We start from the raw sequence: 7,723 nt of genomic DNA, 5'->3' as shown, positions 1-7,723 counted from the left end.
AAACTGAAAAAAAAAAAAAAATACTATAATAGTATACAAATAATATATATATATATATAACTTTCTTAAGAAAAGTTTGAGACAAAATTCTAACAAGAATGTCCCATAATAGTACTATGCTTTTTTAAAAATTCATTTACAATGGTATTCTTTTAGGAGTATGAGGTAAATTCCTTGATGCACTAATCATTCAGTACCATAGTAAATATCAAAAGTACCATGCTTTTGATACCATCATCACTCTCTCATACACAGCAAGCATTGTGTCAAGCTCTGTTAGATCTTCTCTAATTATGGGGCCCTTAAAGACTAAACGTCTCTAGTTAGACTCCTCCAGGGCTCCTGAGGGCCTCCACAGAGTGCTGTTCGGGGTCATCGAGCACAAGCCGCCCAGCGCTACATCTTCACTAGGGCTACTAGTGACTGTTGTGATGTCCAGCAGATCTTCAGACCACACAGCAGGTCAAAGTGGGACAATGGCTGCACACACCGCTCCATCAGACGCAACAGTTAAACGGTTGTTTTAAGGCTAATCGGCCGGATCAGCCGCCGTCTTGATGACAAGACGACAGTTAGCGTTGCTTCAGCAGAGCTAATGTGGAACTTCCTGCTTCAGCGTGACTCAACAGCTGTTCTATGGATGTGTGTGTGTGTGTGTGTGTGTGTGTGTGCATGCATGTGTGACATATTCATATGCAACGGTACTTGTAGGTGAATCATTAGGTACCATCGTATATAAACATATATAGTACTTTTAATCAGCAAGGATGCATTAAATTGATCAAAAGTGACAGTAAAGACATTTAAAATGTTACAAAAGATTTCTATTTCTAATAAACGCTGTTCTTTTGAACTTTCTATTCATCAAAGAATCTTGAAAAATAACAATGTATCATGGTTTCCACAAAAATATGAAAAATATGACACTGAAGACTGGAGTAACGATGCTGAAAATTCAGATCTGCATCACAGGAATAAATTACAATTTAAAAGATATTACAATACAAAATAGTAATAATATTTAACCATTTTTAAATGTATTTTTGATCAATTAATTGCAGCCTTGGTGAGCAGAAGAGACTTTCAAAGCTTTTAAAAATATTGCATAATCTTACCGACCCCAAACTTTTGAACAACCGTTCCAAAGTTTTAGGTCCGTAAGTAGAAATTAATACTTTTATTCAGCAAGGATGCATTAAACTGATCAAAAGTGACAGTAAAGACATTTATAATGTAACAAAAGATTTCTATTTTTTAATTAAATGCTGTTCTTTTTTTTCAGGATTCAAATAATCCTGAAATCCTGACACTGAAGGCTGGAGGAATGATGCTGGAAATTCAGCATTGCATCAACAGGAATAAATTACATTTTAAATTATATTAACATAGAACACAGTTATTTTGAATTAAAATAATATTTGAGAATTTATGTATTTTTGATCAAATAAATGCAGCCTTGGTGAGCAATCAAACCTTTGAATAGTGGTGTATAAAAATACTATCATACTATGATCTCCTACCATCACTTTGTAAATGTCTAAAGCAAAAAAAGGAAATAAAACACTAGAAACAGTGCTAAAATGCTTTATCCTTAAATACGGAGGACTAGTAGACACTAGTTGGATTCCAGTCCAAAGCTGCGAGTTTGAAAAGCAGACAGCATGTCTACAGGGAAAAAAGAAACACACACACGCTGTGCTGTCAGCATGACGCTGTGCAGTCCTTCTCTGCTGTGTGTCTGTCAGAACGCAGCTGTAGATTGTGTTAAGGTGACACACAGCAGACCTGCAGAAACACACAGCGCTCAGAGACAGACGTCAGTAATGAAATGCAGCGAGACAGTCTCTTCATATCTCGAAACTTTCTCCAGGACTGCAGTGTGATTGAGCTACAACTGGGCTCAGATCTGACCAAATCTGCAATGAAAAGCCTGAGATCTTGATATGAACTCCGACGTGATCTGAGCTTCTCCACATTCATCTCATAGCTCTATATTCTCACTATATGACAGCAAGCTCAAAGAGGAACAATATATCTAATCGTTAACCTTCTCATTCCTAATTATTTCATCGACTGATCTGTCCATCCATCCATGCAGAAAACGAATGCTACACAGTCTTTCCTGCATGACAGTTAAAGCAGATTTGTTTAATGAAGCAAAGCTTGACGCTGTGGTCAAAACTCCAGCTGGCATCTCATCACAGTTCATCACACCTCGAGCTCCTGCCACGTGGAAACGCTTCAACCAGTGAGACCCGTTTGAGTTTTCCAGTTATTCACAATCAAGTATTTCTTTTTTAAATACGTTTTTTATAGAGATTACACTCTCGAGGAGCAGTTTCCAGCTGATGAAATATCTTAGTGAGGAGCAGAAAAACTTTCCATGATGTTATTCATTTCCACGACTGACCTTCTTCAGGCTCCCAAATCACTATTTCAAAATTCCCTGATTATTGCAGCTTTTCCATGACCAGAAAGGCATGAATCACTTCTATTATACGAACATAAAACAGCATAGCAAATGCTATTATGTGAATCTGCATTAGATATAACCTCATGCATACGATTAATATAAATTTTTTGTTAACAATTTTTTAATGAGTTTTCAATTCAACAAAAAGAAAAACTTAATAAAATTATGTTTATTAATATTATTTATTAATATTATATTACATTATATCATATTATTATACAGATGCACTATATAATTATATATTATTAATTAAAAATGGCTGCAATATAACAAAGAGTGAAAAATTTAAGGGGGTCTGAATACTTTCCGTACCCACTGTATACAACTGCAATAAAAATAAAATATCATGGTATTTAGAAAGCACTTCAAGATACTTCCAAGAATACCATGGTAATTCTTTTTAAAAAAATGGCTTTCCACTGTATACTTTCAGAGGTTTGTAACACCAAGTTCTCCACAGACCCTTTAATCCACACATAAAAGTACCATGGTAATAGTATATATACAACATTGTACAAACACAAACTCCTTATATCTACAGCCCTGGAATAGAGTATACATATGCAGTTTTGGATGCAAACATAAAATAGCAAACGCCAGTGGAACGGAGACAAACAACTAAAGGCATGAAAACACAGAGAGATGAAGCTCACCTCCTCTCTATGATGGTCCGCTCCGCTCGTGTCTTATTCCAAACAATGTAAATCACTCTGCTTTAGTGGCTTGCTCTCTCTTCATATGTGAGGCATGTGTCTGAAACTCTCTCACATATGTGAGCGCTGCAGTCCGAGTCCTTCCACCGCCAGCGAGGCACAGATGGACTCCAGATGGGTTCTGGGATTTAGAACATCTCTCTCTCTCTCTCTCTCTCTCTCTCTGCTGATGTCACAGCCCAAGCCACGCCCACTGCATGGCTCATGGCCAATCAGCCACTGCTCTATTCAATACATTAAACTAGAGACTCATTAACATAACTAACTACTCTGGCACTCAAAGGCTAAACAAAGTGCATGCCAATTGAAGGGAGGGGAAGTTATCCATAACACCTCATGCTGTGTGTGCTGTTACTATAGGCAGAACTATTCAACTTCTTGCACATCAAAAAAGTACAATTTTATTGCTCAGAGTTGCTCTTAGGAGACCTAACGGATGTTTCTTGTAAAATCACTCAGGAGAAATAAAATAGACACAAAATGTCAATTGTTGATGAACAACAAACAGAGCTAGAATTACTATTAAATCTGTCTGTATTAGACGATATATATTCACAATAGTGTTGAGAAACTGCTTTAGGTTTTATTGATATGTTTTTATTTTATGCTTTTTTTAGGTTTAGTTTTTTTAGTTTTAGTATTTGTGAATTGTGTTTTTGTCATTTATAGTAGTTATTGTTTATGTATGTATGTGTGTACATGTATAGTTTTTATTAATTTTAATTTTAGTTTTAGCTATTTTAGTACATCGAGTACATCAAGAACAAAATTAAAATGAGAAATGGTCCCTTGGCAACTAGCTGAAATAAAAAAGTAATTTTTTTAAGTTTAGTTTAATATAATTACAACCTTGACTCCCAATTGTTACATATATATATGTATATATATATATATATATATATATATGAAATATTTATTTATGTATTTGTTAGCTGGGACTGAAATTGTGGTTTCTCCATACAAAGGAAAAAACATGGAAAATTATTCCAAACATTACACTAAAAAATGCTGGGTTAAAAAGGGACAAACCAAGTTATTGGTTGTTTTGAACCCAACTGCTGGGTCAAAACAACCCAAAAGCTGGGTTTGTCCCTTTTTAGCCCAGCGCTGGGTTATATTTAACCCAGCATTTTTTAGAGTGTATTAATAAACACTTCATGCGCATGTCAGATCATTTTCTTTTCAACTGGGGTGAGGGAGGCGAATTTTAACAAAATGTGACATGCAGTAAGAAACATTATCTACAATATGGTGTCATGTGGCATGCTCTCTATCTCCCTCTCCATTTACCTCTAGACAAATAAACAGAGCCCTGACTAGCGGCCAATCTCTCGTCACGTCCAAAAAGAAAGTCAAAAATGCATGACCTCACTCTCAGAGATTTCTCAAGCTTTTGGCATCACAGAGAGAGAACGAAACCCGAAAAATTCATCAGGTTTAGTGAAAGAGCAATATATAATCCAGCCTAGGGCTGCACGATTATGACAAAAATCATAATTGTCGATTATTCCTTTGAAATTGTAATTGCGATTATTAATTACTATTAAATGAATGATGTTTACACCTTTGTTTGAAGCAAATGCATGCCATATTTTTATATGAAAATAAACAAGCTGAAAACACTAACTAAAAAACTTTTATTGCTTTTCTATAGTATTAAGCCTCAAATGTCAACTATACATCGGATTGGTTTCTTCTTTAAATAAAAAGGTAAAAATATGCATGGTATTATAATGTTATACTAAAACTAAAATTAAAACAATGAAAAAACCCTAAAGATAGCGTGTAGAAAGAAAAAAAAAAGCATCTTAAGCATGCAGAATAACATAAGTGGACTTTGACGATTAATTGCTGCTTTGAACAATTATGTAATTGTGGCATCCATAATTGTAATTGCGATTAGAAATTCGATTATTATGCAGTCCTAATCCAGCCTGATTAATCAGTCAATACTGGAGATTATTGTTCTGTTATCAGAACTCATCATTCAGCCTAGCGTCAGCCATTTTTAGTGAATTTTGATATTTTTAAAGAAAATAAGTAAATATTGTGTAAAAATAAATAATAATAATAATAATAAAATATACATTATATATATATATTATACAAAATTGTATATATTTAAATAGAAATAATATTATCATTTTTTATATATATTTAAATTTTTTTATATATACATAAAGATCAGAGCCCATCTTATGTGCTATCAAAATGCATGAATGGAGGGAGTAAAAATCAAAAGAGTCATGTAAAACCTGTTGATTGTGTGCAAACAGTGCTCTGTGCTCTTTAGGGAGTGTGTTTGGCCTGCTATTCGAGTTAATGAGCGTTAACACCAGCTCCCTTTATTTGCATGTAAATGTGCATCTATAAAGCTCGGCTTAAACAAAACAACGACTTTCTGCTCTGAAATGCATCTGAAAGGAGTGCGTAGCCATTACACCACACATGGAGACAATGGAGGACGCCACAGAAAGTCTGTTTCAAATGGAAAACCCTGGGAATGACAGAAGACTAACTCTGTTCTAAAATTTGCTGCCTACCTTGAGAGTATTTTAAGGCCACAAAACAACACAAAAGCATATGCTGCCTTCTAAAATGCCTTATTTTAGCCAAATTCTAAAGCAGTATTACATTATACTTCAAGAAGAAGCCAATCCCAGAATGCACTATGACAAACTGAGTGAAAAAACATCCAAGATGGCAGACAAAGCAAGGGAATAGTAAATTATAAATATATTCCCAGCTAACAGGGAATGTTCTCAGAACTTTAACTAACGTTCTGGCAAGGTTCTCTCAACATTCTGATCAAACATTCTTCCAGGAACGCTAATAGAACACTCATTGAAAGTTATCTGGTCTTATAATCTTCTCAAAACGTTAGCACAAACATACATTGTTTATGGAATGTTTTTCCGAAACATTTTAGTTGGACGTTCATCTAACGTTTTTTAAATGTTACCATTTGTTTCACTTGGGCACTATCTTCTCTAATACATTAGAAGTTGTTGCCCCCATCAAATTGAAAAAGGTTAGAGTGATGTACTGGTAGAGTGTGTAAAAATGTACTGCACCATGGTACAACAGTAATACCCATTCTCTCAAGAAAGAAACTCGTAGTCTTGAGCGCAAATGGAGAAAAACTAACTTGGAAGTTTTTAGAATTGCGTGGAAAAACAGTATGTCCAGCTATAGACAGGCTCTAAAAGCTGCCAGGCACCAAAAGATAAACTGCAGTGCTTTACAACTATAGGACAGGAAGAGCTAAATAAACTTATCACTGCATCTAAACCAACAACATGCCTGTTAGATCCTGTACCCGTTAAATTATCAAAAGAGTTGTTACCTGTAGCAGAAGAACCACTTCTCAATATAATTAACTCGTCGTTGTCTTTAGGTCACATCCCAAAACCATTCAAGCTGGCGGTTATTAATCCTCTTATTAAGAAACCACAACTAGATCCTAGTGAACTGCCAAATTACAGACCCATTTCAAATCCTCCTTTTATGTCTAAAATTTGAGAAAAAGTTGTGTCTGCTCAATTGTGCTCCTTCCTGCAAAAAAATTATCTCTATGAACAATTTCAGTCAGGTTTCAGGCCCCACCATAGCACAGAAACTGCACTTGTTAAAATTACAAATGCTACCAAATTTTGCTACAAGTTTGATTGCAACATATAATCATTGCTGTTAATAGTGTTCATTGTCTGTTTGATTATGTCATTAACTGAATTTTACCCTACATTTCTGCCATATGTACATTAACTGACAGTCACCACTGATAAGCTACCACTAATTATTGTAGAAACTTAATTTGCTGTAAAGTTGCTTTGCAATGATTTGTATCGTGAAAAGCGCTGTACAAATAAACTTGAATTGAACTGAAAATTGTTTCAGAGAACCATCAAAAGTAACATTCGCATAATGTTTGCAAAATGATACAATGGAATGTTCTTTTAACATTTTTGAAACATTTAAACACTGGACATTTTGTAACGTTTGAGAACATTCAGAAATAATGTTTAATGGGAACTTTAGGAAAACATTCTTAGAACAAATTTTGTTAGCTAGGTTTAAAATCTAGGTTAAAATCTTACCCAATATTTGTGTGCGCTGTGCATTTATGTGCTTATTAAGTGTATTGTGTTAACATGCTAAACTAATAACAAAATGTCTACATCTTTGGCACCAAAACTGCCTGATAGATGAGTTTCATCGCTTTATTTTGGGTGAAAATCATCCTGATATCGTCACATGATAAAGAGCACAGGAGCCTGTTTCTATCTGAATCGTAACGATCCTTCACTTCCATCTGCAAGACGTTTCCTCCATCTGTGGACATAATGCAGCAGGGCAACAGATGTGAACACACTCGTCCTGAGCTCTCTCTCTCTCACACACACACACACACACACACACACACACACACACAAACTGTGCGGACTGCTGTTCCAAATCCACATCCAATCTCCTCCACAGCAAAATCTCTTTCCAAGCACTTCTCTGCGTCCGTCAGTCTCTCTCTCTGTTTTTGTAG

The 7,723-nt window shown here is 35.1% G+C and overlaps 1 protein-coding gene across 3 annotated transcripts in view; it reads right to left on the bottom strand.

The window, feature by feature from the left end:
* LOC107681292 (protein CBFA2T2-like) overlaps positions 1-7,723 on the bottom strand; it is a 44,471-nt gene that overhangs the window by 25,296 nt on the left and 11,452 nt on the right. The window contains exon 1 of one of the 3 annotated variants that reach the window (XM_016477562.1): positions 3,127-3,305. The exons of the other annotated variants lie outside the window; for them this stretch is intronic. The gene's annotated coding sequence lies outside the window, so the exon portion shown is untranslated. Of the gene's footprint in view, positions 1-3,126; positions 3,306-7,723 lie in introns of those variants that run through there. 3 annotated transcript variants of the gene reach the window in all.

The sequence above is a fragment of the Sinocyclocheilus anshuiensis genome, unplaced genomic scaffold, assembly GCF_001515605.1.
Source record: "Sinocyclocheilus anshuiensis isolate Anshui unplaced genomic scaffold, SAMN03320099.WGS_v1.1 scaffold1632, whole genome shotgun sequence".
Classification (NCBI taxonomy): domain Eukaryota; kingdom Metazoa; phylum Chordata; class Actinopteri; order Cypriniformes; family Cyprinidae; genus Sinocyclocheilus; species Sinocyclocheilus anshuiensis.
This window is presented reverse-complemented; position numbering and strand designations above follow the sequence as displayed.